Source organism: Scylla paramamosain, chromosome 5 (assembly GCF_035594125.1).
Source record: "Scylla paramamosain isolate STU-SP2022 chromosome 5, ASM3559412v1, whole genome shotgun sequence".
Taxonomy (NCBI): domain Eukaryota; kingdom Metazoa; phylum Arthropoda; class Malacostraca; order Decapoda; family Portunidae; genus Scylla; species Scylla paramamosain.
The window spans coordinates 29,548,791-29,572,886 of record NC_087155.1 but is presented as its reverse complement, the minus strand read 5'-3'; positions in this window follow the sequence as shown (position 1 = coordinate 29,572,886).

Below are 24,096 nucleotides of genomic sequence, written 5' to 3'. Positions count from 1 at the left end.
CACTTGACACCTGCTCCCGCTGCACCCTCCAGCGCCTCCAGATTGTGAAAGGTATCTTGAAGGGTCCGTACCTGACCGACAGCGAGACACAATCTTTCTTGGAATTTTCTTTTGGCCCTCAAGCTATGTTGCGTAATGTTGCGTATTTCTCCCTTAAGGCTTCAACATGTATTTTGAGAGCTATAATATTGTTAGATGTAAAAAAAAATAAATAAAAAAATAAGAAAATAAGGAATTGTGTAGATCATCGACCTAGTTCTTCATGGAATACTCTTTTGCGCCTCATTCTGCTGGCATGAAGTATTGTATCAGGGCTTCCTTTTAGAGCGGAAATTAATTAGGCGTCGGGGTTCTGTTTATAAAATTAATATGACGGGCGAGTTAGTTAGCGCTGGGAAGGGAGCACACTTCATCCGGAGGGCGCGCGAGGAGAGGAATTTCACTGCATTATTTTATCCGGAGACGTTCTTCATGGGGAGGAGCAGCGGGGGACGGTGGTCGGGGGCACAGCACCTGCTTCGTTCACAGGCAGGAAGAGAAAAATATACATGACGTAGCAGTGCAATAATCCTATTTCTTGAAAGTCCGACACGAAACAACTGCCGCGAGGGACGTGCGAGTAGGTACACACGGGCGGGCGGGGGACCAACTCTGGCGCGAATGTTGGAGCGCTTGGGGGGCTTCTGATATAAAAGAAAGTGACTGGATAGTAGTAGTAGTAGTAGTAGTAGTAGTAGTAGTAGTAATAGTAGTAGTAATAGTAGTAGTAGTAGTAGAAGTAGTAGTAGTAATGGCGGGTGCTAGTGATATTGATATTGGTGGTGAGTGATGATTTAATAAATTTTGTTGAAGGAGAAGGTCAAGGGTAAAGATGATAACAAAGATAAGGAAGAAAAATAAAAAGAGAAAGTAAAAGGTAGAGATGGATAAGGATAAGGTGGAGAAGAACAAGACAGGGATGAGAAGGTGGATACAAGCGCCGATGCACTTTTCCCTTGGCTTTTACGGTTTCCTTGGCGCTGCTTGTTATGGCGTCCTCCTTCTACCTGCATCAGTCAGACACACGTGATGGTCTTGGCGGGACAACCTGTCATCATCCTCTATAGTCAAATCTAATTGAGTAACAACATAAAGATATCGTGACTAAACCACTACTTTTTCTCTCTCTAAAAATCAACTAATTTCATGTCTGGTACATATGATTTTTGCCCTAATAACAGCCAACAGTTTCTTATGCTTATCTCGATGCTTACATTTTTTGGGGGTTTTCGTTTCTTAAGCTAAAACTTATTTCCTAGGCAATATGGTTGCATTGATATCCCCACTGGACACGTCCCTCACAGAAATTTCTGACTGAGAGCTTACGAGTACATTGTTGCCTCAGGGATCACAAATATATGTACTTTGAGAAAGGTTTCTCCCTCGAAACAAACCAACTAGGAAAATATCCATTCATGTTTTCTAGCTTGTTTGGCTCTTCTACGACTAGGAGAAAAAAAATCAAGGCAGAGAAACGGCTGTTTTTGCCTGTGTGTCGGAGGTATGTTTGTCTACAGTTCACAGAAAATGAAAGCGAGCGGCTGCGTGTGTATGGCGGGGTGTGACCAAGAAATTGTCGATTTTTAAAAAGTTGACGAAAAAAAAAAAAGTTTAACAGCACCACAAGGATAAGCAGTTAGAGAGAGAGAGAGAGAGAGAGAGAGAGAGAGAGAGAGAGAGAGAGAGAGAGAGAGAGAGAGAGAGAGAGAGAGCCCACGCGTGAGTGAGGTGGGATAACGCGAGGCCGTTCGATAAGCTGAAAGAGTAACACGGCAGCGCCAGAGCCCATCCAAGAGGAAGGAGTCACGTCGGTCAACACACACACGGCCGCTCAAGGTTCGCGAGGAATGGTTGTCCGCTGAGCCATTTAAAATTTACTCCCTTCCCTTCCTCGCAGATTTTGGCCAGCATTCTTAGTTGTACTTAATAATCTATGTCATTGTTTTCCATTTAATTTTTTTTGGGGGGGACGGGGAGATGTAGATGGGTGGGTGTTTGTTGGGGTTGAGAAGCAATAATTTTTTTCTTCGTTAGTTCCTCCCGTGATTTTCTGTCCAGTTTGCGGTCCAGGATGTGATGATTTCTCTCAGCGTGGCCAAGCTGGAGACTCCAAGGTAAGGGTACAGTCCGCTTCACTCTTATCATCACCACCACCACCACCACCTCCTCCTCCTCCACCTCCTCCTCCTCCTCCTCCTCCTTTTCCTCCTCCTTTTTTTTCTTCATATTCGTCCTCTGCTTTTTTTTTTTTTTTTTCTTTCCCAGTTCTCGTCCTCTTTTATAATTTTTCTTCTACCAAGTGCTCGTCAGCCCCCCCACCCTCTCTCTCCCACCCTGTCTCTCCCACGCTCTCTCTCTCTCTCTCTCTCTCTCTCTCTCTCTCTCTCTCTCTCTCTCTCTCTCTCTCTCTCTCTCTCTCTCTCTCTCTCTCTCTCTCTCTCTCTCTCTCTCTCTCTCTCTCTCTCTCTCTCTCTCTCTCTCTCTCTCTCTCTCTCTCTCTCTCTCGACTGTAGCATTCACGTTTGTCTTGGTTCACGTGTTCATCGTATATTTTTCTTTTCTATCCATATCACTGTCATCTCTTCCTCGTTGCTGATGTGGTGGGCGTCATGATTATCGTCTTCATAACACACACGCACCCACCCACCCACCCACCACTCTACCAAAATGTCCGTTTACTTTCTGAACATTAAGCCAAAGTATGGTTGTAGTTTTTTTTTTTTTTTTTTGCACCATTTTTGCAGGTTTTGTATTTCTGTATGGTACGAATAAAAGATATTTGATATTGTGGAAGTACATGAAAAGGGTGAGCAATATTTATTTATTTTTTTTAAAACACTCGTACAGCAAACTTCGTTATATTATTTTGGAACTTATTTAATAACGGTAATTACTCTCTATAATGTCGTTTCCAGGAGGATGGATGCTGTTTTGTCGTAACGCTTTGTTCGTAATTAAAGTAACGTTAACTTTTAAAATGTAATTAAGTATATTATCTAAAATGTAAAATTGTAATGCATCTATTAGCTTGGTCTCTTGAAATGTGTGTGTGTGTGTGTGTGTGTGTGTGTGTGTGTGTGTGTGTGTGTGTGTGTGTGTGTGTGTGTGCAAGTTTATCTTCTCGCATTCTCATCTCTGTACATCGAAGATTCGTGCACGATTTAGTGGTTCATTAAAGAGTCTGGAAGCCGGGCGAAGCAGGTCACGAAAAATGTATTTAATGTCACCACGAGCTGCTAGAGAATAAGAGGATAAATGGAAGAAGGAGGGGGAGAGTCAGGAAGGGTGTGTAGGATGAGGAAGTCGAGAGGTTGAATGAGTTACTGTAGTTTGAGAGAGAGGTAATCTAAGAAGCAGAGGAAAAAAAAGGGCATAAATAGAGGGATCAAGGATGGAGTAGGGAGGGAAATCGTAAACATAAAATGCTTGTGGAGAGGGAAAGGGAAGGCAGTGGAAGTAATAGTCTTAATGTAGGTGTTTGTTTTGCCATTATTTTTTGTTACAAAGCGAGAGTGAAGGAATTCAAGGATGGAAGGAGTAGTAACAGATAGCAAACATGAAGAGTTGGTGGAGTGGGGAGGGAGAGTAATGAGTGGAATGAATACTGCCTTTTCCACTCTTCCGTTTTTTAATTTTCTTTTCATTTGCCTGGGGAAAGCGGGCCTGCAGCGTAAGGGAAATTAGCGCGGTGTGTGTGCCTGCGAGGCGGGGTCGGGTGGCCGTGACGCAGCTTATGACTTCGCGAAACTAATCAGAAGTGGAGCGGCTCTCGGGGGCCCGGTGCAGCCTTTATCTTCGCGCTAATTAATCTCCGCTATCATTGCCGGCAGTTTGATAACCTACATAACCTTGCCTACTTTGCTGGATATACTTTTTTTTTTCAGTAACAGACTACTCTTTATAAACGCTTCTTTTTTTTTCAAATAGCAGATTACTCTCATTTTTATTTTCCTGTTTTCACACGAAGCTGCATTCAGATAATCCTTCAGTTTATATGTATATTATTATTTATTTATTTTTTTAAATTTTTGTGTATGCATGAGACTTTTTTTTTTTTTTTTTTTTGTGTGTGTGTGTGTGTGTGTGTGTGTGTGTGTGGGAGTTATTTTGGTCAGGTCGTTAATGTCGCCTTGTTGAGTTTTAATAAGTTATCATATATTCATATTTCATACTTTTCATGTTTCCCCGGAAAAACATTAAGATTCGTGGAAGTCAGTAAATGGTTCTTGCAGCAGGACTTGACACTCGCGCGTCCTGGAGGTGAAATGTCGCGCTTAATTTATTTATTTAAGGCTTCATCTTTCTCTTAACATTTAGGAATACATAATTTTCAGTGAAGAATGGAGATAAAATTTCACAAAAGAACATGTTTCCTCATTAAACATTCGCTGTTTCCTACTCTGTCATTAACTTTCTGCCTTTTAATTTTTCTTTGGAAGTTAAATTTTGCGAGTCCCCGTTTTGGCATTTCCGACTTCCTTAATTCCAGGACGTTTGCAGGAAAGTCTTTTTCCACCTAGTTTTGTTTTCCAAGGCAGCGCGGCGGAGACGAGCAGAGTTTATCTGTACTTCGCAACAACACAGGGAATGTTGGTGCCGCCAAGACACTGCTTGCCTCCCTTACTCCGCCTAGACCTCATTATCAAACCAGCCCCGTTGTTGAGCCTCATCTTCTGGTATTCTTATCGTGTGCCACCACCACCACCACCACCACCACCACCCCCACCACCACCACCACCACCACCACCACCACCACCACCACCACCACCACCACCACCAACAACAACAACAACAACAACAACAACAACAACAACAACAACAACAACAACAACAACAACAAACAACAACATGCTGTGACTTCAACCAAGCCCGCAACCCTCCCCCCACCAGGCTCACAGTAGCAACATTGTTCGTACCACCAAAACTTTCTTTCCCTAAATGCATCCCTCCCACCCCTTGACATACTGTTCTCCTCGTCCTTCTCCTCTTTCTCCTTCTCTTCCTCCTCCTCCTCCTCCTCCTCCTCCTCCTCCTCCTCCTCCTCCTCCTCCTCCTCCTACTCCCTCCAAGGTCCCGGTTGTCCTTGTCCTCCTTGGGCAAAACTCCGCGGTGCCCCTCCACTCGGCTCCGCAGCGCCGGTCAGTAAGCCGCCGCGCCGCTCCTTTGCTTCACATTCAAGGATTTTACTCGCTCGTTCACTTCTCCCCGGCGCCTGCAGAACATCTTGGAAACAAAGTGCGCGTTTTACCGGCAACACAAAGTAAACACTCCTGCCTCGAGGACATTTTGTGTCACACTCCGGACTATGAGTTCAGTGGTGAAAGCTGGTGTGTGTGTCTCTTGTTTGTTCTCTCTATTTTCTTTTATATTTACTTTAGAGATGAAACCAAAAGGACGCAGGATATTCCACTGTTTTGTGAGTGTCTGTACATAGGTCTGGGGTGTTTGATGGCGGCCATAAACGCGCGCTCTTGGCCACCAGACTGGATCTTTCACACACACACATGCAGCCTTCCGTGTTTTCCACTTTACTTTTTACGGGCGCCACAGTTACAGCCGTGCCTCACCCCCGTTACGTCAGGGCGGCGCGGGGCCCTGCTCATCCCTGGACCTGGTTTAGTGAGGGTTTTGTGGCACCTTAGCCTGCTGTGTCCGCCGCCTCACCTGCCGCTGCCTCACCTTTGTTCACAGGTCCTCGTCTGCCTTGCACTCCTTTGTCTCTCTTTTCACTGTTTTCCATTTGGACAAAACCAGGCTTACCCTTTTTAGCTTTCACGTCCTCCCCTTTAATGGACGCCGCTCCTCCAGTTTCGCCTACGCTGCTCTCCGTCGACTCTTAACTTACTGAAGCCATTTGGGCAGTGAGGGGCCGCAGAATAAGAATATGCGTGCCAACACAGAATATCCTGCAGTAGGGACAACTGGTTCGACTTGTGCTGTGCAGATTTCCTTTTGCACTCCCTCGCGATTGTACTGAAAACAGGAAGAGGAAGGAAGCTACAGGCCGTTGTCTTTGTTGTCTACTGCCTGCCTGAGGAACATGGACTGCAAATGTCTATGTGTCACAGATGTTTGTTTACAGTCTCTTTTCCAGATCGTTTTGTTGTAAGGGAATTCTTGTTATAGTTTCCTCGTGTTAAAAACGTGAGCTTAGAATTGTTTATATTTTCCTGACATTTATTTTCCAGTATTTACCGTGTCTGATTTTTTCTAAGGTTGACAAATTAATCTCACGACTTAGACATGTGAACTCAAAAAAAAAAAAACACCATTATTTTACTCTTGTATTTTGTTAGCACTATTTCCTTATCCACATTCCTTAAGACGGCAAGTAAGCGTCATACGACACTCAAGTGGAAATTAATGTCACACCCTAAATACTGAGCGCAGCATTAGTGGGATGAGTGCATGGGAGGCGGCAACAGGTAAGCAGGACCAAGCCTCTGCCATAATTATTTCGTGTCGCCTGCTACTGCTTATTAGTGTCACCTCGAGAACTTACGGGAAAGGCATAATTATATTGTAGTTTGTGTGATAATTATGTATTCCTGCGTCTCTTTTGGTATGCTAATGTGTTCAGGCAGCGTCATACACAAGTGCCTTCCCTTTCACTCCATTATTCCGAGTATTTACGCACTGATATATTACACAGGCTATCATAAAAGAAGCAATTAACGTCACCCGTGTTTTTCTCTAGGCCCTGAGGTATTGAAAACAAAGAACGTAGAACACTAAAGAAAAGACATGACTAACACAAAAGAGTAGTTAACGACCTAATTTGTTTGTTAAAATCGACGAACCTTATTTTTCTCCCGCTAATGGTGTGGGCAGCGTCAGTGAGGGGCGAGGAATCGTCTGAGGATCACGAAAACAGGTCGCGGTCGCTGAGCAGCAGACAGAGGATTATAATTAAGACTTGGGTCGCTGCTGACGGCGGTGACGAGTTTTATAAAGGACGAGGATCGATAGGAGAATGAAGATCAGGATTTAAGAAAAGGACTTCCTCGTTATCTTCCTGTTAGTTTTCTTATGTGTCATTAAAATAAGTCTGTCACTCAGTCAATCGGTCAGTAAGTTAGTCAGTCAGTATTATTTCACTTATTGTATAATTTTTATTGATTATAAGAGGTTTGTTGAATATCGTTTTTTGGCACATGGCGGTGTAGTTTTCTTCAAACATTTAATTATTTTATTAAATAGTGCCATATTTCGTGTTTAAATTCTTAGATCCTTGACTTTTCTGAGCGTCCGTGCGTGTGCGTGCGTTTGCGTGCTTGCGTGCGTGCGTGCGTGCGTGCGTGCGTGCGTGCCTGCCTGCCTGTCTGCGCGCCTGCCTGCCTGCCTGCCTGCCTGAGTATTTACTGTATCAACACAACTCACCTCCGTTTACTTATGTCGGCTGCCTGGAGTGTGCAGTGTTTCTTGCAGGCATCTCGGCGTGATTCCTTCCGTCCATATCAAACCTATGTATTCGGAAACCTTTCAGCACTTTTCTCCTTTTCGCCCTCCTTTCTTATATGATGTTTTCCCCATATCCCTCGGCTTAGGACACTTCCAGCATTGTACGGCACGCATCCAACTTTCATTTCGCTAAAAGGTTTTCCGTATCACACTTGTCCCGTCCCCGCCCGTTCCGCCCTACGCCCGCCCTGCCCGCTGGATTGTGCCTCTAGCTCAGTGAAGGATTTTGTCACGCGTACTGGTGTGAAAATTTTGGAGGCGTGAAGTGCTGGAGGACATAGTGGAATATAAAGTACAGAAAAAACATGGTAACGCAATTTTGAGATGGAATGATCTAGAAAAAAATGTACTGCTGCGAGAGAGAGAGAGAGAGAGAGAGAGAGAGAGAGAGAGAGAGAGAGAGAGAGAGAGAGAGAGAGAGAGAGAGAGAGTCAACACGTCATTTATAACTCACTCTTTCGACCATTACAAATTCCCCAGCGTATCGCATTGGTGACTTGAGCTCCATCGCGGTGACTGAAAGAGAGAGAGAGGAACATGCGGGAAGGATTAAACCAGCTGCACGTGTCATGGAGGCTTTTCCGTCAGGTGGTCGTGGTGATGGCCAGGTGGCGGCGCGGATTATGTTGCTTATACAGTTGCTTGAAAAAAAAAAAAAAAAGAGGAACGGTGTTGGGTGGTGGGATATACTGAAGAGTCGCAGAAAAGTAGAGTAGAAGATCGAGAAACAAGGTGATAAGAAAGAGACGGTGGAAAGAAGTAGTTGTGCAGTGATGATTCCGGAGACCTGAGAGAGAGAGAGAGAGAGAGAGAGAGAGAGAGAGAGAGAGAGAGAGAGAGAGAGAGAGAGAGAGAGAGAGAGAGAGAGAGAGAGAGAGAGAGAGAGAGAGAAAGAGAGAGAGAGAGAGGGCACCAAATACTTAATCCTCTCATTCATAAAACACGATGCAGCAGAGCGATATAATGGAAAAAGGAGCGAAGTTGAATTACAAAAACAAACAGGGTACGAGCGTGTCTACTGGTGTACTTTTCCATTATGGAGGTGATTGAAAGCTTCGTAGATAAACAAAAAAAGTTTTTAACCGCCGGGGACTTAAAGAAGGCTTATGGAAACTTGAGAGAAGGCTTAGGGACTTTGTGAAGACCTGAGTTTTGGGGATACTAATATAATATATAGATTGAAGCGAGCTATCTCTGTTAGGATGTAGGAAAATAATGCATCGGGCTTTAAAAAAAATGAATAATAAATAAAGGGTAGGAAGGAGAAAGATAGAAAACACCGAAATAGTTTTGTCGTATATATCGTTGTCATTTATAGTGATATTGTTTTGATGGAAGAAAAAAGGGGACAGCTCAGAAGTCCTGGCCGTCTGCCTCGATCCGATCGCCATGGTGCAAGTGTTTGTGGGAAACACTTGCGTAAAATACTTGCAGCAGAGTTGTGTGGGCGGCTTCCTGGATTCCCTGGTGACCATTGGCCGCCTGATCGGGGAGATTCACGCCAAGGGAATCGTTCACAATGACGTGAGGGCGCCGAACATCACCTTCACTGGCAGCGTGCGTGAGCCAGACTTCCACATGATTGACCTCGGCTTGGCGTGTTGCTTCGGGCACGTCGCCACCGAGTTGTTGCTGAGGTACTCGAGTGACCAGGGCGCGGGGAGCTTCGTCGACTGGAGCGTGCCCACCCAGAGCCTCGACTTGGCCAGCGATGAGGAGAACAGCGCGCCTCAGTGGTCCCACAGCAAGTGGTTGGCGCCAGAGGTGATATTGCAGCGGCCGGTGTTTTGCCTCGGGCGACGTGACGTGTACAGCCTGGGCGTCCTCGTCATGGAAGTGGCGTCAGGCTGCGAGCATGCCTTCCTGATACGCCCTTTGTGGAAGATCGCAAGGCTGTTCCTCCCAGTCAACCCAAGGCGCCGCTGTTCCCTGGATCGCGTTACTGAAGCCATCGCGAAAGTCAAGAGCCAGTTGCTGCCCGATCAGCTTAGCCAGACACTCGGCGTCTTCCTGCGGGTAATGGAGACTTGATCAACGGGCTGAGCTGCCCTGACTGTGTACACTTCAGCCCAGCTTGCTGCAGACTGATGGCTGAAGACAGAGTGCAGGATTTTGAAGGATTAATTGTAGTAGTAGTAGTAGTAGTAGTAGTAGTAGTAGTAGTAGTAGTAGGAGCACTCGAAAAATAAGTGGAGGAAAGAGATGGAGGATCTACGTATAACTGTATTTCAAATGTTTAGTTTCAGTTAATCGTCCTGCCCAATTCTATTCTTATTTACTCTTACGTCTACTGATAGTGAATAATTTTGTAGACATAAGAATAAATAAGAATAGAATTGGACAGGACGATTAACTAAATCTGCACAAACCTTGACGCCAATCCAGGTGCCCGAGGGCACTGAGTGATGCATTTCACATACTTTCACTTATCCCAAAGCTGGGAAACGTTCCTTCATCTTAGTGTGCTGTCGTGCTGTCTGGAATAGAAGAGCGACTCACGGACTGCACTTTAGCCTTCCATCTCCTGAAGCATTTGAAAATATGAGTTGATGGTTGTTTTGAATTATATACATTGCTTTTGTTCTTCCTTATCTTTTTTTTTTTCAGAGATTAACTACCCAAGTACCTTATGTTCCCTCGTCATTTTGGGAAGAACAAGTAGATGTGGAAAGCTTATGATATTTAACTTATCCTATATTTTTCCTTTTCCTCTACTGCTGTATTTTATAATGGGAGTATTTTTTTTCTTTTGTCTTTTTCATCTGGTTTTTATTTACTCAGTTTCCTGGGTTTAGTCTCTCTCTCTCTCTCTCTCTCTCTCTCTCTCTCTCTCTCTCTCTCTCTCTCTCTCTCTCTCTCTCTCTCTCTCTCTCTCTCTCTCTCTCTCTCTCTCTCTCTCTCTCTCTCTCTCTCTCTCTCTCTCTCTCTCTCTCTCTCTCTCTCTCTCTCTCTCTCTCTCTCTCTCTCTCTCTCTCTCTCTCTCTCTCTCTCTCTCTCTCTCTCTCTCTCTCTCTCTCTCTCTCTCTCTCTCTCTCTCTCTCTCTCTCTCTCTCTCTCTCTCTCTCTCTCTCTCTCTCTCTCTCTCTCTCTCTCTCTCTCTCTCTCTCTCTCTCTCTCTCTCTCTCTCTCTCTCTCTCTCTCTCTCTCGTGACCTTTGCACCATCCCCTCTTGTCTCATCACTTTTACCCCTGCCTACCATTTCTTCCCTGCTTAACCTTTCCCATCTTCCACCTCTGGCCTCGCCCTCCACTCGTTCCTCCCACCCTTCGCTCCTCCTTTCCTCCTTGGCCCAGGACACGCCCAAGTGAAATATGCTTATTTCTACACTCACGGGAGGAATTGAAGTTACCACCGTCTTTCATTTTCGCCAAGTTTTATGTGGTCTTGACTCTGCGCTCTTTTCTGATCCCCGTGGCACGTAATTTCACTCAAGTCCTTTTCCTTCTTGAACTTTGCATTGGAGACATTCTTTGGAAATCACCAAACTTCATTCCAGAGCTGCTGTTGCCGTCATACCTATGCATATTTTTCCTTGAAGTTTTCCTCTTTCAGCCTCGCAGCAATAAGAAAGAATTACTCCGTGAACGCGGGAAGCAAAGACGAGATTTGTAGCGAGTAGAGAGGACGCGGCGTGTTAGTATTTCATAGCGGCGGGCACGTTCGGGAAGGCGTCGCTCACAGGGCAAATAGAGCGTGTGGTATTTATTGTTTTGCCAGATGAAAAGGGGAATATTACTCATGAGGTGCCTCGGAGGGTTCTCCACGGATGGTTGGACAAGAATTACGGTTCGTAGTTCGTCATTAAGGGAGGAGTATTTAGGGGAAGGGAAAGAGGTATTTTAGAAGAGTAAGGGAGAGCAGGAGCAATAGGAGGAGGAGGGGAAAATGTTTTAGGGAAGTAGCAATGGAAGGAAATGAAATGGTGCAGCGGATAATAGTTGTAGAAAATTTCATCTGAAAGTATCTTAAGTAATAGCAGAAAAGACGTCACCACCAGACCAACATTGGTAATAGTCATTGTAGTAGTTGTAATAGTAGTAGTAGTGGTGGTAGTAAAAAAGTAGAGAAAGGGGACGCAAGAACTATCACTTATTTTCAGAAGTTGAGTGTTGCTATCAGAACATGTAACGATAGCACTATTTATATTTATCAGCAGAAAAAAAAAAGAATGTGTGGTCACTAAGAATTCACAACATGGTGACATAAACCAGAAAAATCACCATTGGCAGGCACCAAGTAAATAACAGCAGCTGGAAAAGTCGTCAGGTTTGTTCCCAAGCAGGATGTGTACTGTTGTGTGTGACAGGATGACTAACCAATAAACAGTCTCTCTGAACACACACGCACATCCACGCGCCCCTTTGTGAGTCTCCATTCACTCAGCCAGAATCACTTCGGGACAGAGAGAGGGATGAGGGGAGGGAGTGGCAGGAGAGCACCACTACTATTGGCTTAGAATTCCAGTCATTACTCTTCCTCTTCACAGGTGCCGCTAATAATTCAGTGAAGGTCTCATTAAATAGCCGCCTATTTAGTTGGTGAAGCCTGAATGGATATAATGTGCTCAACAGGACAGCAGAGGTATTATGAAGAGTACTGCAAAGGTTTATTACGGTACTTACGTGAACGCGCTTGTGTTACCAGAAGACTCTCCGTGTGTGTGTGTGTGTGTGTGTGTGTGTGTGTGTGTGTGTGTGTGTGTGTGTGTGTGTGTGTGTGTGTGTGTGTGTGTGTGTGTGTGTGTGCTTTAGCGTATTTTTTCAACAAACTCCATATCCACAAGTTCTGCTTCCCTCAGTCCTGCTCCAGTAATTTCCCTGAAGGCGAGGCGGGAATGCTTGACAATGGCTGTATCCTTAGAGACATCACAGTTTGCCTTAGATGTTGTTATTACTGAATGTTTTATTTAAGACGCCTGTAGTGACATAATCTGCGCGTCAATCCACGACGCGGAATAATAAATCAGTCGTGTGTGAGGAGATTAATTGACATGTAAGCCCGGACAAAAGACTCCGTGGTAATGACCTCATTAATCTTAGTGCAGTCAGGGCAGCTCTCCATGGGAGGCTCGCATTGCTGCCTGTGCGGGGTGTTGTGGCCGCGTCTCCGCCGCCGCCGCCACTGAGTTTCTGTCGATACCCAGGAATTGATGCATCACCTCGCGTGTGCCGAGGACCGACGCAGATTAATGTGTGGAAGTTGTGGTGCGTGTACCTGGCCGATATTCTCTGAGGCTGGGATTGGGCGTCCCAGGGCTTGCTGTGCCTGGTGACGCCTCAAGGAGCTCCTGTGTCTGGCGGGGCCTGGCGGTGGCTACAACGGCAGTGTCTGTCCTATCTTTAAAGCACACCTCATAACAGGACATGAAATGCACAGAACGCAGCAAAACAATCTCTCTCTCTCTCTCTCTCTCTCTCTCTCTCTCTCTCTCTCTCTCTCTCTCTCTCTCTCTCTCTCTCTCTCTCTCTCTCTCTCTCTCTCTCTCTCTCTCTCTCTCTCTCTCTCTCTCTCTCTCTCTCTCCCCCACATTGTTGCATGCATTGCTAACAAGGGTTTATTTTGGTTCTCATGACGCCGCCTCCCTCGCAGGTGCTTTGTGTCCGCACTGCAAGAAAGGCTTGGTGTTCCGGCAAGAAAGGCGTGGTGTTCTCCCTCGCGTCTGATAACAATCTGCGGCTCCTCAAGCGTGGAAATCTTGTGTGTGACTGACTTCCCTGTGACATTAAAAGAGTCATGAGCTTGAAATATCCAATTTTGGAGCAAAGATTTGGCTCTCGGTAAGTTTTGTTGACATATAATTAGCTGTTCTTCTTCATATTTGCTGGGCACTTTTCTCCTCGTGTGGACAGAGGTGTGTGTGTGAAGCCTCGTAGTGAAGCTTTTGTCTGGTGGGCGCGGCCGAGGGCGATGAGCCAGTCTCTGAGGGCCAGCCGTGTCCGTCGTCTCGGGAGAGGGACGGAGGGAAGGGGAGAAGAAAGCGGGAACACTTACTCGTGGAGGGAGAGAGCGAGAGCTAGGGCGGGAAGAGAGCAGACATGAATAATGCCCTTTGAATATCATCCGTTTGGAAAAGTGTATAGATAGACATGAAAGGAGGTATTGTGTAGATGTGTAATTATGTTTGTATTATAATTTTTTCTTAAATTTATTTCAGATTGTATACAAAGAACAGAAATTTAGAAACGAAAGCATCAGCAGCCACTAGCAGCCAAGCAGCACGCATCGTCAGGCAGGAATAAAAAAGGTAGGTAAGGTATGTTATGTATGGGTGAGGAAGTCTGATCACTAGACTAAGTTCCTTATTCCCAGTCATCATTTCTCTCGACAGAAGTGCATAGCAATTTCGTAAGGACTAATCGAATTATTCAAGTAAAATTTTATCAGTGCATTCGAATCTGTTTCCTCAGTGATTCTTACCTCATTATAAAGGAAGTGTTTCGTCATAGGTATGGTACGTAACAGTAGGTTGTAGAACTGCCCTACTTTACTAGTGGTAAAGTGTAAACACGTCATAACAAGGATAGTGAAGTATGTTTTTGTGTTAATAGGTCAAGGTAATTATCACATGGTATTCCCTCATCTAACGTAAGTGACGGCAGACCGCTCTCATGACTGAATCCCCAGCATCATCCACTACGTAGGTTTCCTTCCTTATATATATATATATATATATATATATATATATATATATATATATATATATATATATATATATATATATATATATATATATATATATATATAAATATATATAATGCCGCTTGTATGACAACTGATGAAAGAAATATGTCTTCTTGTCTCACTGTCTCGTGTGTGTGTGTGTGTGTGTGTGTGTGTGTGTGTGTGTGTGTGTGTGTGTGTGTGTGTGTGTGTGTGTGTCTGGATTATTTACGGTAAATATACGTTTCAAGAGTAAAAGCTTTTCAATATAGATTAGTAGTAAAATGTCTGTTTGGAAACATTTTTCGTTTTTTAAAAGGCCAGTGAAAACGTTTCGGCATATTGCATCAGTGCAGGATTTTGTTTTCAGCAAAAGAAAATACTGCTGTATAAATTACGTTTGTTAATTAATGCAATGAACAGAGCACATCAGTATGCATGCAGATTAGTATTAAGGATATTTATCGAGTTGTTTAAATTGTATTCAAAATATTGCAAAGCGAAGTCCTGACCCGCCGTGAATATGAAGCATTTCTAGATAATCATGAGAGTTGCTGTAGCCGTCACACTCGCCGCCCGGTCGTCAGGGAAGCCAAGTTTACCTTCATACATCGAGGGCACGTTTGTAAAGTTTGTCTCCATCGGTCGTTGATGACTAACGAACAACAAGTTTGGGTGTCGCTCACAAAGGCACAACTTCAACATGCCGTCACTTTTGTGTTGTTGCTCTTTGGTGAACGTTGAGTTCATGTTGCTTCTTGGATGTTGGCTTAACTAACTGATATTAAGGATTCCAGCAACAGTCATTTAGCGCTGCTGACGTGGACAAAGGGGAATGATTTTGTCATATACGGGGACAATTATTATTCATTTATTAATTTTCTAAGGCATCTACATTTCTGGTTTGAAAGTATTAAAGCTAGAGATAGATCTCAGTAGGCCACTAAGATGAACAAGATTCTTACTTTCGGGAATGTAATGGGTTTAATCTGAACCTTCCTTTGCCATGTCCCTTGCTATTCTGTAAAAAAAAAAAAAAAAAAAAACAGCGCAAACAAGAAAATTTCTTGGCATATTGTCACGTGTAAAAGTCAAGGAATACCTGTGTACATAGTTGCACGAAAAGTCAGATATAGGAACAATTATCGCCCTGGGGTGTGGACGCACCCCTTTTCGCCCATCTGTATTTATTTTGAGTCTGCATTTCTAGTATTATTCAAAAGTGAAAATTTTCACATAGAACTGGCAAAGGCTCCGCCCTGTCTCGCCCCACTTCACCCCGTCCAGCCTTGTATCGTCTTTACTCTTCCTTTTCCTGTCCTTCTCTTCCCGTCCCGTCCCGTCCCGTCCCGTCCCGTTCCGTCCCTTCCCTTCCCGTCCCGTCCCGTTCCGTCCCTCCTCTTCTCTTCTTTTCTCTTCTCTTCTTTTATCTTCTCTTATCTTCTCTCTTTTCTCTTCTCTTCTTTTCCCTTCCCTTCTCTTCCCTTCCCTTCCCTTCCCTTCCCTTCCCTTCCCTTCCCTTCCCTTCTCTTCTCTTCTCTTCTCTTCTCTTCTCTTCCTTCCTTCCTTCCTTCCTTCCTTCCTTCCTTCCTTCCTTCCTTCCTTCCTTCCTTCCTTCCTTCCTTCCCTTCCGTTTCCTTTTTCCTTCCGTTTCCTTTCCATCAAACCTTTCTCTTCCTTTACCTCCCTTTTCCCCCCTGCCCTCCCCCTCCCCTCCCCATCCTTGCATGCCACGCCTTACTATACCCCGCCTTGCCCGCCTCGTAATGTGACTCTTGGCCTTCTGTTTGCTGCGAATGAGTCTAGAGATGACGGGAACTCGAGGCCGTATGGAGGAAGGTCAGGCGCGAGTCGAGACACATGAAGGATGAAGAAAATAACAAATGGATCTTAGTTGGAAAGACAGATTTTTCACTTTGAGTAACAAATTCCTTCCGTCATGTTCTCTTTCCCTCCGGAGGGGAAGCGGCCTGCCTGGTTTGCTGCCTCGTCCCGCGGGAGGGAAGTCCGCGGGTGTGTGCCCCTGCGAGAGGGGAAAAAGGTGCAGTTATTGCTCTGCCGTGTAGGGGCTTCAGTTTTTTTTCTTTTTCTTTCTTTTTTTTTTTTTAGCCCTTCCCTTCAGCCATATTTCTATACACAATTTAATGTCGGCAGTAATAAGTCCCCTTGTTAGATCATGCTGAATGAAGGTGTTGCGGAGCTGGTGTGCTGAAGGGGACTTGTCTGGTGTCGTGTCCTCCTTCTCTTCTTCCTTGCCCTCTGCCTCTCGTGTTGTAATGCTTGTCCTTGGTCCTGTTCACGCCCTCCTCGCCATTCACATCGTCATCGTTTTTTCCTCCTCCTCCTCCTCCTCCTCCTCCTCCTCCTCTGCCACTTCTTCCTCTCCCTCCATCTCCATACACATACAGAGGTGATCTTGTTAGAACAAAAAGAAGAATTCCACCTTCATCTGAATTTCTGTGAGGCGGGAGGCGGAGCAGAGGCGGGTGAAGGAAGCTCTTTATAGGAGGCGTGTGAGTCGGGCGAGGGGCGGTGGGCCGTAAAGGGCGGAGTGGGCGCCTCTTCCCTCACCTGGTGGACCCGTTTTATGACACTCAGCGGCAGGTTAAGTGCAGCTCCTCCTAGGTGTGTTTGTCTCCCCGTCTGTCCTCGCTATGTCCATGCCCTCTGTTTTTTTCTTTCCCTCTATGTCCTCCTTTTTGTTTTTGTTGAGGCCCAGGTCGCCATAACAGTGTTTCCTGCCGTATACCACTTCCTTGTGCAATAAAGTAATATGTACACGGAAGTATTACGAAATATAGACTTTTTTCATGTGTTTATAGGCCACACTGACCAAGTATATGCCGCGTTGTCATGTCGGCAATGGTGAGCTAATAAAAAGAAAAGCGGAGGCGAGGGAGCACTAAAAAGAGAAATAAACATATAATGATTCCTCTGAGCTCTCTTGAATAATGAATAAATGTACTTGTTGATGTAAAGCAGTGAGTTATTTAGAGAGAAACGTCAAATTATTTATGTTATATTTTAAAAAGTTAATGGTGTGAAAGGTACAGTATAAGGAGCTTAATGTATTTTTTATATATATATTTTTTTACATTAGCGTCATTAAATATGTAATAGTGGGGTCAAAATTTCCACAAGGGTTAGGGGAACACGAACGAACATGTTGCAACACCTCCCGACATGTGCTTGTGGCTTGATTCTCTCACACTCTTCTAAGTCAGCAGGGGTGTGTAGCATTCACACGACCACTATGGACCCACTGCCTGCAGCCCTCTCACACACACACACACACACACACACACACACACACACACACACACACACACACACACACACACACACACACACACACACACACACACACACACACACACACACACACACACACACACACACACACACACACACACACACACACACACACACACACACACACACACACACACACACACACACACACACACACACACACACACACACACACACACACACACACACACACACACACACACACACACACACACACACACACACACACACACACACACACACACACACACACACACACACACACACACACACACACACACACACACACACGCATGCACACCTAACTTTTGCGCGTTGTTTATGGAGGATCTGTAATATGCTCACATTTTCTGATAATGGTAATGCTTTGCGAGGCAGGAAAAGTAAAAAGAAAATGGTTATGCTTTGTATCGTCTTTTTAGGGTTTACTTTTAGCCTTCTTTTAGTTCATGCTTACTTGATGGCGCACCAGGACGTGAAGGACTCGAGGTGATGCGGGTGTCTTAGGTCAAGGAAGGTGGCTGAGGGGCGGGGCGGGTCTGGTTTGAAGGGGAGCCTCTTTGAAGGCACTCACATCAGGTCCTGCAATGATTCATCTCCCTTCATTTCTTCTGACACCTCATTTTTTGAAACCCTGACATATAAGCAGGATTGCACTTTAACTCGTCTGTCAATTTTCTCAAATTCTGAGCGGCTCTTGGCATCTCAAGAAGATTTTTTTTTTAATCTTAGCTATTACCACATCGATATCCAGTGCGTCGGACATTTTTTCCAGGTTGTCTTACTTTATGTTCAGGGCAAGTAACTCTACATGTATCCAGGGTGTAGCGGGATAGAGGGGTACATGGGTGTGCATTTCTTAGTACGTTGTGTTGCATGTGAAAAAAAAAAAAAAACCCTGAGTCAAACGTTCCCTCCGCCTCGCTGGTCAAGGACCCGCTGATGCTGTTTTCAAAGTGTTCTTAAGTTTTATTGCTGCAAGTCATCTGGTAAGCAGAAATAAATTCCAGCCTGCTTGTTTGCTTGCAAATAAAACTAATGAAAATAAAAATTCGTTCATGGACTGAAATTAAGATTAACGTTGTAGACAATTTACATAACGCGAGAAACAAAAACAAGTTTTCAAGTGTCCTTAGGTCTTGCCTCAAAGCAGAGGGAATGTGTTTGAGAATTTTGTATTATATTTGAAGTCATCAACATTTTACCAACTGTTCACTAAATTTATTTCTGGTGAAGAAGGGTTATTTAGCTCCGCCGCCCCCTCCGTCGCTGTGTGTTAAAATGGTGGTGACGTAGTGTGTCCGGTGGGACCTGTCTCCTGCAGGGTGGGCCTCACTTCTCTCCTGGGGCTGCTGATGTGCAATATATATGCTTGAAGGGCGAGCATAAATTTACCGGAATGTCAGAAGATAAGCAGGGGGAGGGAGGGAGGGAGGGCATGTGCTAGGGTGCGGGACGAGGGGCACCACACCTACCTTCGCTCGCGCGCGAGCACATACAAAAAAGGAAAAATGTAACCGTTGACTTGGGTGAAAAAGAAGTCAGGAAACTTTTCTTGTGTTTTCCTTTGCTGTTTCTCTCCCCCGTACCTTCACCACCACCACCACCACCACCACCACCACCACCACCACCACCACTTGCTGCTCACTACTGAGGCGCCTCACGAATGCACTTTGTGAGAGCATATTTTGTTCTTTACTGTTGTTAGTTTTACACACACACACACACACACACACACACACACACACACACACACACACACACACACACACACACACACACACACACACACACACACACACACACACGGAAAATAAATGGAGTGGAAACATTAATGCATAAACTGAACTTCACCAAGAACTATAATGGCTTGGTGAAAACTATAATGGATAGGGATGAGTTACTATAAAGTGGGCGCAGTGTGACTGGTGAGGGCTTAGATAGCGAGGTGCGCTAACAATACAGCCGATGATTCCGAGCTTTCCGTTGGCCTTACTGTTTAGCAACCAGATTTACTTTATTTCTGATTGTTGTTTCCGGAAGCTACGAGTCCTGATATTCGATGCATATTAACTGGCAATGCATTACTGGATTTTTGCTCACACTTATCCTGTTGTCTAGTTGCTCGGAACATGGTAATGAATGCAGTGATGGCTTGGTGAATGTAATGAGAGCAACATGAACATCGGATGTACACCTTTACTATTAGCAAGAAAATATCAACTTAATTGATTTCAGTTGAAAAATGAAGCTTTCATTTGAAGAGAGAGAGAATAACTGAGTGTAGTCATGAGGTGCTTTCATCTTTACTGTCAGCAAAGGAACGTTATGTTAGCCAGTTTTTATTAAAAAGGTAAGTTTGTATTTGAAGGGACAAAATAACTTAGTGTAGTCATGAGATACTGTCGTCTTGTACATAAGAGCAGTCAAATTTTAATACTATGCCATAAACTGCGTCTGTTGCCAAGCCTCTTTGTCTTCATCGTAGTACTTTCTTGTAACCCACTAGGAGGGAGAATCAAGTGGAGAGATATAAGGACATAGAAGGAAAAGAGAGGAGGAGGACGAGGAGGACTCTTTAAAGTCTGGATGTTCGCCTTTAAGCCAGAACTCGATGAAAAAAGAACCGGCGATCATAACGAGATTTTCACCAAAGATTTGCTTCAGGCATCCCGAATGTGAGGAGGATGTGACTGGGTCTAATGATTTGTTGTTTTTGTTTGTCCTCCTCCTCCTCCTCCTCCTCCTCCTCCTCCTCCTTTGAACACACAGAGAGAGAGAGAGAGAGAGAGAGAGAGAGAGAGAGAGAGAGAGAGAGAGAGAGAGAGAGAGAGAGAGAGAGAGAGAGAGAGAGAGAGAGAGAGAGAGAGAGAGAGAGAGAGAGAGAGAGAGAGAGAGAGAGCACCTTTAGTGAGGCATCAGTGCAACACGGAGACATTTGGTAAAATCCAGGTAACATGGCCAGGTAATTACAGGTGATAGGAAGGAGTTTTGGTAGATGCTCGTGTGGTACAGTGGGAAGGTATTGGCGAGTGTTTGAGGGCACATCTTTCATTTTTGGTTTGCAGTTACCCAGTTACATATATACAGGAAGAAGAGTTGTATTTTTCTTCGGTTTATTTAAGTCAAAAAATGTTTTAATCCTCTCAGTTTTAAAGGGTGAAAACGGCTGTTATTTTAGCTAGATACACGAAGAAAGGTGCTAGCAGTCTCTCTCTCTCTCTCTCTCTCTCTCTCTCTCTCTCTCTCTCTCTCTCTCTCTCTCTCTCTCTCTCTCTCTCTCTCTCTCTCTCTCTCTCTCTCTCTCTCTCTCTCTCTCTCTCTCTCTCTCTCTCTCTCTCTCTCTCTCTCTCTCTCTCTCTCTCTCTCTCTCTCTCTCTCTCTCTCTCTCTCTCTCTCTCTCTCTCTCTCTCTCTCTCTCTCTCTCTCTCTCTCTCTCTCTCTCTCTCTCTCTCTCTCTCTCTCTCTCTCTCTCTCTCTCTCTCTCTCTCTCTCTCTCTCTCTCTCTCCAACAGCTTAGCGGTAAAGGCCAACTGAGAGGCGTGACGGTGTGTCATCTCATTACCAGTCTCAACACCTGTTCCGCCTGAACATTTTAACGCGAGTGGCCGTAAACTTCCCGCAATGAAGACAATAAGGGCAGTGACACGATGATTTCATGGCGTGGTGCGTGGAAATTATAGGCGTCATTTTGGGGGTGAACGCAGTGTTGCAGGACAAACTGTGACGTGATGGCACCGCTTACTGGGAGGCGAGACGGGGCAAAGAGCGTCGTCCTTGTCACGCAGAGCTGTTCCTGCCGCTGATGGGGGTCCCGGCACGGAGGGTTAGCGAGGTGAAAGGAGAGTAAGATCATGAGGAAACAGGAAAGGCATTTGCAAAATTCCTAATCATTGCTTAAGTAGAGGATTCTGTCCGAGGGTAAATATTCCCGGCAGACATCCAGAATAGATCCGTGTGCTGCTAAATGGTTCATGAGTGAGTGAATGTAAATGGGCAGTATTTACGCCGGCAAAGCTTGCATCAGCGCGGCAGTGGCATGGCGCTTCCTATGCTGCTTACATTGTGTTATGTTTTACTGCTCTGGCTTTTACACTGCACCTTTTTACGCTTTACGACCCCCTGGACTTAACGCAGAGCATGCTTTGGGTGGGTAAGTGCGTGTTTGAACAAAATGATAAGTGCGAAATTGCAACAGACAGACGCTTGTGCTCCAGTGGATGTGTAAAAAGATTTAGACGCCGCTGAATAAGGCCCGGGAAGACCCAGGTGCTGCAGAAATAATGAACAGCGGCGTGAGGGGAAAGTGAGCCTCCGGCCAGCATACTGAGGACGTGCAGGGCTGGGAGGCGGGAATGGAGAGGCCTGATGCATGGCTGGAAGTAATGCAACCCAAGTGTGCTCCTCTCTCCCTTCCTTTCTCCGTCTCTTACCTCTCCTTTCTCTTCCGCTCAGCCTCCGGGGAACAGTACGTACATGCCTCTCTCATGCCGCAGCAACCCTCGAGTGACGGGATGCAGGTGGCGAGGAGAAAGGAGGAGAAAAAGCGATGCTGCAGTGGTCGCTGGTTGTGTATTGTGATCCCTGTTTGTGAAGGGCTGTGCTGTGGCGGCGGTACAGAGAAGAACACAGCCGCCTTGCCACAGCTGCTGTTCTGGGCGGACGCGTGGTGTTGGAGGCCATACATAACCGTTGCTCCGCCTTGCCGAGGATTATTAGGTAGCTCTTCAGGGATACATACTAAGTAGGCAGCTTCACGCCTCGCTCGCTGCCCGGAAGGTGATTTAAGTATTGTGTTCCGCGCGTACAAAATGTATAAAGTTTAGTGACCCTGCGGCAGACATTACGCTCTTCATACTTTGCTCTTTTGTTTTATATTATGTTTCCTCTCATTGTGTTTATTACTTCGCGCCTGGAGGTGACATTGCGGGAACAAAAAAGCCAAGTGCCGCTCGTTTGATGAAGGGGAGAAAATTAGGAATATCCGGTGTTTTTATCTTGTGTGTGTGTGTGTGTGTGTGTGTGTGTGTGTGTGTGTGTGTGTGTGTGTGTGTGTGTGTGTGTGTGTGTGTGTGTGTGTGTGTGTGTAGGGTGATGAAGGACAGTGTAGAGAATTGAGTACAGTAGGCAACCATATACAATAATGAATAGATCTGTACTCTGCCGCTATACATAAAATTTAATGTAAAAGTTCCCGCCGAGCACCGCGAATTAGGCATTGAAAGAGGCGCTCATTATTGCTGCACACATTATCTGACAAAGCATATTTTTTTGGGATGGGCGGCACTGGCTCGGCAGCGGCTCGTTCCGGGAGACTGTAAAGACAGAGGAAAGGGATTTAATTGACAGTGAGTGTTTAATATGAAGTGTTGTTTGATGAACGTTATTAATTATTGTCGTTATTGATATGGTCTGCGCGTTGTCAGTTTCCTCCAAACTAATTGATTTGTGTTGTTTGAATATTGGAAAAAAATGCTGAAAATTCCTCTAATCATTTCAGAATTAGCGGCATTGATGGAGTGAGTAGACGCGGCGGGCGGAGCGTTGTCTGGTTGTGCAAAGGCTGTCGCTCACTGGCTGCTGGGCGTGTTGTGTTTTATCTTCATCTGAAGATTGAATTTTAACTTTGTATGTTTTCCTCAACTTTGTCAGTGGAATGTGGTTCATTATTTGTGAAGGAGAGTCAGAGCAAATAAGTGCATGTTTTAGAACCTTGTCCTGAAGAACCTTAATTTTATGCTAGGTGCATATATAGAGTCTTTCAGGTTGTCCGGGTGTAAGGGAAAACAGCAAACACTTGCGTATAACGACTACCGTGTGTTAACAACTCAACAGTACAGAACATCTGTTGATGGTCTGGCGGCCTGACGGTGACTGGCTAGGAGTAGGGCAACAAGGAGCACGCGGGAGGACGCACAGTAGTCCTGCAGGACAAAAGAAGGACGAAAAGCGTCTTTCGTAAATGAATAAATAAATTATAAGAATACATGTAGTAATAATGATAATCATATTAATAATAATACGAAAATGAACTTTTATACATGGACATACTATCATAATTTCACTCTTAACGGATTAAATTAATAATGATAAAGATTATTCGGATATTGAGGAGAGAGTGTTCTGTATTGCAAAATCCACTATCATGTTTTAAGACTGGCATGAGCGTGGTGGTTAATAATTAATTATGCTGTCGTCTGGCAGAAGGTGACCGAGCAGACGCGACGCCGCGGGGTGCGTGATGAGAAGCTGTCCGTGTGACGCCCGCTGTTGAGTTAAAAGGATTGACTAATTAGATTTTCATAAATCCTGATCAGCTTGACCGTGGACTGGTAACAATTATGTTGTTGTCACCACCGTGCCGGCAGGGAACAGCCTCGTGGTGACGGATGAGTGTGCACGCCCACAGCCACTGCTCGCGTGCCCTTCATTTGCTCCAGCTCGCTTTAAAGGTTCATTAATGCCTGGTTTTTAGGGACGCCAGATTCACTTCCGAATGTAAACAATGGTATATTTTCCTAGAAATTGTTGCGCAATGTGTGAAATTAATTAACAGCGATGTTTCCTTGATGGGTTTTTATGTTTTTTTTTCTGAGAGATAAAGGCGCTATAATGCTTACTGA